Raw genomic sequence first — 9,582 nt, 5'->3', positions numbered from 1 at the left:
GGTTCTTTCCACAAATGTAATCGATCTGATTCCTATGCATACCATCAGGTGAAATCTAGGTATATAACCTACGTTTATGACTCTTAAAAAAATGTATTTGCTATGAATAAGTCATTGATTGTGCAAAATTCGATCATTCTCTCTCCCGCTCCATTTCTGTCACCAAGTCCATGTTTTCCAAATACTGATACACACACACACACACACACACACACACACACACACACACACAAAGAGAGAGGGAGAGAGAGAGTGTTTGGAGGGGGAAGGAGAGAGAAAAAGAGAGTAAATAGAGTGATAGGAGATATGGAAGTATATAATAAAGGATTGACATTTTGGTCTCATTCTAAAGCAGCTCAACTGTTCTCTGATTTGGAGTGTGGGAAGAGGCTGCATTAAGAACCCTGGTGGTGCAGTGGGGTATATGGTAGGTTACTAACTGAAAGGTCTGTGTTGTGAATCCACTGGGGCCTCCATGGGACAAGGATGAGCAGTCTCCTCCCAGAAACATTTTCAGTCTTGGAAACCCATGGAGATCACTAAGAGTAAGAACTGTGTGTATGTCCGTGGCTTGAAGGTGCTTAGGGAAGAGTGGCTTTCTTTGATGCTGTCATTTTTGCACTGGAATCCTAAGTCCTGGAGACTGAGCAACTCTCGCCTCTGCATTATTCATGTCATGCTGTCTGCTGGTCTCGTTTCTGGGCTGTGTGTGAGCAGAGGACGTGTGCTGGCAAGCCACCTCCATTTTCACTTAGAAAATTTCCAGCCTGAGCTCTGCCTCCTAAGTGATTGCTTTGCCATCATCAAAGTTCCTGGGACAAAGAGAAATCTTTTGCTAGATAGCAATTCCTCAAGCACTTGCCCCCAGCAAAATGATGGCAGATGTGCTGTGTTCCAATAACTAAACAGACAAGTTCTATTTTCACAGGCTGAATTGTGCCTATTGTTTTAAGAACTATTGCTTAATTTTGACAAATGTGGAAAGAGTGTGTAGAGGTGAAGCGTATGACTGTTGTGTTTTATTTTGGGGTGTTTCTGCTGTGTTATTTGCTATTTATTTAATAGTTTGGAAATTTGTTTCCTATTAGTGGATCTAATCTTAATTTGATTACCTTGGAGAAATGCAGGTCCATTTCCCAGTGAAACTGGATTCTGTGCCTCTCCTAAGGTAATGCTGAATGCACGATGGGCATTGGCTGTCACCCTGCCACTCCTCCTTCATCTAGAACGCCGTGCCAGTGTGAGGAACAGTCTAGACTATATTCCTCTTGCTGGATCCCACCTCTTGTCTGCCACAGGCTCACAACCTTTCAGAAAGTTGATGCAGTCAACTGAGAACCACTCCTAAGACCTTCTTATCCACCTTCACAAGTGCCATTGAGTGAGAACAGACCCAGAGCTGACCCTTTGGTCAGCGTCCAAGGCTGCTGATTGTAAAGGAAGTCATTGCACGTCTTTTACCACAGATCTGTGAATTCAAACTCAGAGAGATGTTGGGTCAGCAGCACAGCTTCCTATGGAAAGTACATGCACTCACACCCATGTACAGAGAGAGCTTGTAAAAGTGGAGACACGGATCTTGTGAAATACGTGAGGCTGAATGTGCAAACCCATTATTCTCTGCTCATTTACATGAGCCTACCCACCAGCATAGACTTAGTTCTGATTCAGCAGCTCGGTTTTCTGAGGCTCCATCAGTCTTTGCAGGAGGAGCCTGCTCGCCTCCTTCTCGTTGAGTGGTTGGTGGATTTGAACCACTGAACTTTCAGTTAACAACATAATATAGTAGACACTGTGCTACCATGGCTCCCCAGGAAATGCCGTTGATAATCAGAAACTCCCATCCACTGATGGTAGACCTGTATTTCATCCTTTTTCTGTTTAAAGTTAATTTCCCAGAAGGCTCCACTCCCTTTCCTTCCCTCAGTTCCCCTGGTAGCTGATCCAGGTTCCTGGGAGCTGTTTTGTGACTTCCGGGGAGGGGCAGACAGGTGCTATCCTCTATCCGTGATTGTTTCAGTTCACTAAGAACTTGGGGTTCTGCCTGTTGCTTCTACTTCTTGGTCTTCTGACCCTGGTCCCACTAGGGCTTCTGGCCAACAAGTCTGCATGTACTCCTAATCCTGATCCTGATCCCATATATTCCAGAAGACCTCTCATGGAGAACTGCCCAGGGCTAGGGATCAGAGAGCTAACTGAGGACTGTCTCTAAAACACTGGTCCTTCATCTGCTGGGACACTCAGCAAATCTCCTGCATCTCTGTCATTCCAGATCGTTTGAGCTTGGAGAGTGGAGTGAAGCCCTGTTGGTTAAAACTCAGCCAGCTTCTGAAATCTCACTGATCCCCCTTTATTCTCATCTCTCTGGCCATTTGAACTATTATGTTCCGTAATGGGGGAAAGCAACTAGACCTTTCTTTCCTCTTACCAATCTTTAGTTTTATCAATAGGCTTGATGCTGTCCTCCTGCAGGCTTGCTTTTTAGGATTCCAAATCACTCCTCTCTCATTTTATCCAGCATTGGGGGAAACTTGGTTTTCAAGATGAATAGCTCTTTAGAAAGTCATAACTGATAAATCAGAGAAGCCAAAAGGAGAAACATGAGAAATTATGTAAAAGGAAGTAAAAGCGTGTGTGAAATAGAACTCGCCTCCTTTTCCTCTTGTGTGTCTTTGTTTTTCTTACCTGTTGTCTTGCTGGTTGCTCAGTTGAATATGTGTGTTGGGAGGAGACAAGGAAGGGCAGCACAGTGGTAAACTCGATTTTTCCCTCCCAGCAAACAGATTCTAATTTAAAAATAGATTTGAATTTGCCATCAGTGTGTCTTTTGCAAGGTACTTGTGAGCATTTTCTGAACTTGTATAAACCAGTTGAGATATCTATCTAGATCTAGATCTCTAGATATCTATCTATCTATCTATCTATGGTTTTGTTTCGGATTTTTTTCATTTTTTATTAATTAAATTTAATGAAAGTTTACAGACACTTTGGGTTTCCATTCATTCATTGTTGCATTTTTTTTCCTTCCCAACCTCCCCCAAGTTCACTTTTCTCTTCGAAAAGTAAAAGAAAAATTCTTTCATTGTTATACAATCCCTCCCCCCAAGTCCACTCCACTATGCAGCCTTCATTCTGGACTCCTGCTATGATTATAATACCTAATCATATATCCCTTTTAAACAGTTCTTTTCCTCACCTGTTTCAATGCAGTACACATAATTCATCCCATCTTTCTCAGTCTCCCTCCAACCCCAATGTCAGTTCCGTTTTACGACCGTGGCACTATGCAGTATTTGTCCTTTGTGACTGAGATATTTCACTCAGCATAATGTCCTCCAGGGTCATCCATTTTGAATAATATTTCATGAGTTCTTTGTTTTTCACTGTAGCTTTTCAGAGAATTGTTGTTTTTAATGGTTGATTTTCCCCCTAGAAGTAGTTTGCCAGGCCCTTCTCCCAATGCACTTCCCCATGGACTCAGATCTTTTGGTTAACAGCCAAATGCCTAAACCACTTACCATACCCAGGGATTCTGAGTTTCTAGAACTCACTGAGGTAAAATCTCTTAGTGGAAGTCCAGATTCAGGAGTTGTCTTGTCTCTGAATCCTTGTGCAGTGACATGTGACAGCATATTGAGATGTCGGGACGGAGAGAGAGCAGGCTGCTGTCAGAGCATCAGTCCTCGACTCCGTTTCACTAACGCGTGTCCTTTGTGAGGTTTTAGGCCTTGCTTTTGTTAATCAATAACCCTAACACAGGACTAGATCATTTAAAAGAACACAGGAACAAAGAGAAGAGATTCTTATCCACATCATCTCAGTCTGAAATAGCTTCCATAATTTATCTACGGGTTAAAACAAGCAATCAGAAGAATTCTTGCCTGGCTAATCAGAGCCAGCTCTGAGTTTGTTTTGGCAAGAAATGAAGATAAAGAGTTATCAGGTGTGGTAGATTATTCCCCAGGGTTTGTGCTTTATTTTATCTGGTGATGAATCACCCTCTGAGAAGTACAGAGGAGAGCACTTAAAAAAAATCTCTTTGGAGAATAAACAAGCATTGCATTCTGTTAGAGGATGCCCACTGACCTGCATGCATGGTCATTTCCGAAGAAATAACTTGTTGTGCATTTTTTAAACTGAGTGGATTTCAAAGGGTTGGACATCAGTAATGTCATTGTCAGATGTTAAATGCAGGTTCTGAACAGCAGGTCGCGGGGTGAGGCCAGGGAGTCAGCATTTTGGCAACTTTGCCACCCGTCATTACTGCTGCAGGCCCCTGGGTCTCGTTTTACACACGGAACCTTAGAATTTCTAGCAGATTGGGGCCAAATTTCTTAGTGCATTAGTAGAGGCGGTTGTTACTGCTGTTAGGTGCTGTTGAGCTGATTTTAGATTGAGCAACCCTATATATGGAGGAGGATTTTCTAGTTTGTGGGGTATTGCCCCGCTAATGAAAATCCTTCGACTCCTGAAGGTTGAATCCACCAGTGGCGCCAAGGAGGAAAAATGGGCAGTTACTTCCCAATGGGATTTACCGTCTGTGAAACCCAGTGGAGGACTAGTGTGAGTTGGAACCTATGGCAGTGAGTTTGGGAGATTGTTTTTTAATATCGGCGGAAACAGATCACCCCCAGTTCTTTCTCCCCTGGAGCCAGTTGTTGTTATGTGTTGGCGCTGACCCCTAGCTGACCCTCCAGGCAGTTTTCAGAGGCAATAAATGGCACGGGAAGTGATTGCCTAGCTCTCTCCCATGGAGCAGCCGGTGGATTTGAACTCTGTCTTTTGGGTTTGCAGTACAGCTCCTTACGGCTGGGAGCCAGTTGTTGTTGTGTGCCATCAAGTCATTTGCCACTCATAGCGACCCTAAGTACAAGAGCCCTAAACGCCGTTCTGTCCTGTGCCAACCTCGCTGTCTCAAACACACTCATTCCCACCACTCCACTCACATAATCGATCCATCTCATCGAGGGTCTTCCTCTCCTGCGCCGTCCCTCCACTCTCCCAAACATGATGTCCCTCTCCAAGAACCAGCCCCTCCTTGCAACCTGCCCAAAGTATGTCAGATGAGGCTTCAGAATCCTTGACTCCAGGGAGCATTCTGGCTTCACCCTCTACAGGACAAACCTGTTTGTTCTCCTAGCAGTCCATGGTATATTCAACACTCTTCTCCAGCACCACAACTCAAAGGCAAATATTCCAGTGACTTCAATGGATTTATCAGATGGCCGTTCACGAAGGAAATCTGTAGGTTCTCTGCGCTGACCAAGCCACGCTTGCGCAGAAAGAGTTTGCAGGCTGTCAGTCCCTGCTGCGATACCATGTACACATTTACCTGTGGTTTCCAGAGGTGGCTTGTTAGATACCTGCTGGAGGATCGCTGTGCAGCGGTTCCGACTCAACAGCACAGGACAACGACAACAACAGCATAGTTACAAAGGAGCCGTCGTGATGGGATGGGTTACTTGCTAATGGAAAGTTCGATGGTTGGGACCACCAGCTACTCCATAGGAGAGAAATGAACAGTGTCCACCGATTACGATTGCCAACCCTATGGGGGCCACCATGAGTTAGAATAGGTAATATAATGTGCATTTAACTATGAACCCAAAGGTTAGTAGTTCCAGTCCACCCAGTGACAACATGAAAGAAAGGCTTAGTGGCCTGACCAGGTCAAGGTGATAGTCAGAAACAAAAATGTTATGGAGTTCAGTTGTACACATGGGGCCACCAGGCATCAGAATCCACCATCTGAATGAGTTAGGTGCGAGGTTTCTAGTGCAGTTACACACCAGCCTTGGTAGAAAATACTAAAGCCAAGGAAATTCCTTCCTGCCTTGCTTGTCAAGTTATGCACTTGGGGTCTCAACTCCAAGCCTGTCTGCCCTTCCCCCTCACCCTTTCTGTTCCAGGCCCTCTTGTTCCTGTGTCCCTCCGCATGGGGTGGAAGGGATCTGACAGCCCCCAGGTTCGACCTCTGCTAGGACACAAAGTAGGACTTTGTTCTCCAAGCACCTTCCTGTTAGAGAGAAGTAGAAGGGAGTGAGAAAAGTCAGGGCCCAGAGGAGAATCTGTGACCATTGGAGCTGCAAGATGAAACACTTGCCAAGGAAAGAAGAACAGATCTTCCCTGGAGTTTCAGCGTCTACCTCCTGGCCTTCCCTCCCCAGCCTCTCTCAGTTTTCCATTATATCCATCCCTAAGTCGCACTTCTTCCTACAAACATGCACCTTTGACCACTGGGACCATCTTGTTCACCTCAATACCTACATTTACCCCATGCCGAGTGCACAGTGTCTTGCCCCCATCAGGCCCTCGATAAATATTTAATGAATACAGTTCACTCTTTTTATTATAGCACTTGGAATTCAATAAAGCCAAAGTCACCTATTGACCGTACATAAACATATTGACCAATACGAACGCGCGACCTCTGTCCCATTATGCGGTAAAGCAAAGACATTCAGCTATCTGGGAACATAAACATGACCTGTGGAATTTGTGTAAAATACAGAACCAGGAATTGTGGTTCATGGAAGGGTAGAGCCTGGGGCAGTGGGGGGAGCACTCTGCACGTTTTTTCCTTTTATATATTTTTCATTATTATTAATTTTAGTGAAAATTTACAGAAACTTTGGATTTCCACTCATTCATTGTTGCACTTTTTCCCCTTCCCCCCCCCCCAGTTCATTCTTCTCTTTGAAAAGTAGAAGAAAAATTCTTTCATTGTTATACAATCCCTCCCCCCAAGTCCAGTCCACTATGCAGCCTTTGATCTGGACTCCTGTCATGACAATAATACCTAAATCACATATCCCTTTTAAGTTTTCTCCCTCATCTGTTTCAATGCAGTATACATTATTTATGCCGTAAAATGGGACTAACATTGGGGTTGGAGGGCTCTGCATTTTAACACCCAGATTTCTGAGGTGACTGTATAGAATTCACTTTGAGACTGGGCCTTAGCAGCATTTCTAGATCTTTCTAGAAGATCTTCCACTCTGCCCACTAACAGGCTCCCTCTCTAGGTGACCTTGTTAAGTGGCGGCCACCAGTAGGGACACCCCAGTGACCCAGGCATGGCCTAGAGTTCCTCAGGTTCCAATTCCAGGGAGATTTTCTTGTGGCTGCCAAATAATTAGTAAGCCAAAAACGTACTCATGAACCATTGCTTTATGAATTAAAGCCGAAACCACTTCCCAAATCAATTGAACTTGAGTTTCCCCATCCAGAATCTTTATTTTAATGACCTGTGCATGAGTTCAAGATGCCATGACCAGGAAAGGGCTTCGAGAGCCTGGTTTTGCACATGTGCGTAGGAATGAAGCCCTTTATCTTGTCTTATCTATGTTCTCAGAATTTATCGTTTCCTCCAATATTTCTCTGCTGCTTTCTACTGTTAAATAGCCATTTGATTTAATATAGCGCCTAATGATGTCCTCATTCTTCAGCAACTGACTCTCAATCACCTGGCACCTAAATTTGTCTCCAGCAAATGGACTTTTAAAAAAAATTAGCCTACATGCTGCTTTTGATAGAAATTTTATAGAACCATCTTCCTCGTATTTTTCTTTGTCCAACAGAATGTTCACTTTATTATTATTATTATTATTGTTGTTGTTGTTGTTGTTTTCCTGGGCTGATTATAGAATTGCAGGAGCCGTGTGTAATGTGGTTCACACTTCCGAGCCTATATTTTTCCATTAGGCACAGACACACAGCTCCTGTCACACCTAATACAATCCCAGAGCTGTGTCAGTGTCCTCCTTACGTGTGACTGCAGCTCTGACTCCCAGCACTGTTTTAGAGCCCAAGGCTTGTCCTTGTTTGCCCCATCTTCTATTTATGATTACTTTAAAAATATTTGGCCTTATTTTTCATTGGTGTGTCTTTGTTACATGGCAGACATTTTTGTACGCTACCCTGCATCCTTGCTGGGATAACAAAGACATGTGCAAATAATTATCTGTTGTAAGCCTCAATAGAGGAAACTGGAAGATGCCTCTGGATTCTTCCAGATTTTGTTTCATCTTGCTCCACACTCTGGCCTGTACGTATGCTTGCTGTGCATCTCTATAGCACACAGGTCTCCCCCCAGAGATATGGAATGAAGCCCCTAATATTCAGTGTAGGTGATGCAAAGGGTGAATGAAATGTTTGAATACTATCTGAAAGGTTGGCAGTTTGAATCCATCCAGAGGACTTCAGAAGCAGTCCTGGTGGTATGCCTCGAAAGGGTCAAAGTCACAAAACTCTGTGGAGCTTAATTATACTCAGAAACATACAAGGTCTTGAGGACTGGTGACCTAGTGGCAAGAAGCTATGCTGCAAGCTCAAAGCTGAGCAGTTCAAATCCACCAGCTCCTCAAAACCACCAGTTTAATATATAGAGAAGAAGGAACTTTCTGTGTGAAAGAAGGATGCTCTGTGGAAGAATGATGGGCAGTCTCCTCTTGGATGATCAACTGAATCTGAAAACCTGCTACAGGGTCAGCTCTGGGTCAGTTCTGACTCAATGTATACAGAAACATAAGCGGTCACCTGAGTGGGACCAGCTTGAGTGCCCGGGGTTGAGGTCACCATGACTTGAAATTGATCTCACTGCCTTTCATTCTTTTCTCTTTTTTTTCTGAATTCCCAGTCTCCAAATCATAAACTTTTTTTCTTTACATGCAGATTGGAAGCAGGAGTGGCATCCACTTCCTAAATAACATGCTTCCGGGAACTTTGATAAATGTCGATAGTTATAGAGGGGCTTCAGGACTTTTCTTCGTAGGGTTGCTATGAGTCATGCTTGACTTGAAGGCAATCAAAACAACTACAACAACAACAACATGTGATGCCTCCATGCCACCATCCAGTGGTATCTTCTGTCCCACACCTGCCTCAGGGGTTTCTTCCAGTTCCCCTCCAGGGCCCACTGTCTTCTCATTGCCTTTTAGCGTCTTTACAAGGCTGCTCTAACCTAAGACTGCACCAGTGTCCTGCTGTTCTGGTCACTGCTCCCGCAGACCCTGAACTGCCTAGCAAGGTGAATGCCGGCATCTTCTCAGAGCTGGGAGAGCCCCACTTCTCCTCAGTGAACTCTCTGGAAGAGTGTGTGTGTGAGTGTGTGGAGGGGGGGTGCACGCCTGTATGTGAGCTCACTTCTGCCTGAGCCAATCGAGAGGTGAGAATGAAAACCTGTCTCCGTGAGTTCACGGCCCAGCGTGAGAAGAGTGTTCTATGGAAGAAATTTGCTGTACTAATACTGCCCCAGTCATCACAGGGGCCCTGGCACAATGCAGGACCTGTAGGTTTTTTGGGTTTTTTTGGTTTCTTTTTTTTAATTTAGGTTATTTTTTATTTCAATGAACATCTACAGAGATTTTGGGATTCCATTCATTCATTGTTACACCCTTCTCCCCGCACAAACCCCCTCCCCCGTTTGCTCCTCTCCTTGAAAAGCAAAAGAAAAATTCCCTCATTGGTACACAATCCCCCCCCCGCACCTCCCCAAACCCCACCCCCTACCCCCAAATATAATCCACTCTGCAACCCTCATTGCATACTCCTACGATAAAAATAATGCCCTAAAATATAATA

General features: G+C 44.4%; 1 protein-coding gene across 1 annotated transcript in view; it reads left to right on the top strand.

Annotated features, from left to right (window-relative positions):
- UST (uronyl-2-sulfotransferase) overlaps window positions 1-9,582 on the top strand; it is a 484,633-nt gene that overhangs the window by 222,545 nt on the left and 252,506 nt on the right. The gene's annotated exons all lie outside the window — the stretch shown is intronic.

Source organism: Elephantulus edwardii, unplaced genomic scaffold (genome assembly GCF_000299155.1).
Source record: "Elephantulus edwardii isolate Elephantulus edwardi_28Jun2011 unplaced genomic scaffold, EleEdw1.0 scaffold00102, whole genome shotgun sequence".
Lineage (NCBI taxonomy): Eukaryota > Metazoa > Chordata > Mammalia > Macroscelidea > Macroscelididae > Elephantulus > Elephantulus edwardii.
Note: the sequence above shows the minus strand (reverse complement) of the source record. Positions and strands in the feature narration are given on the sequence as shown.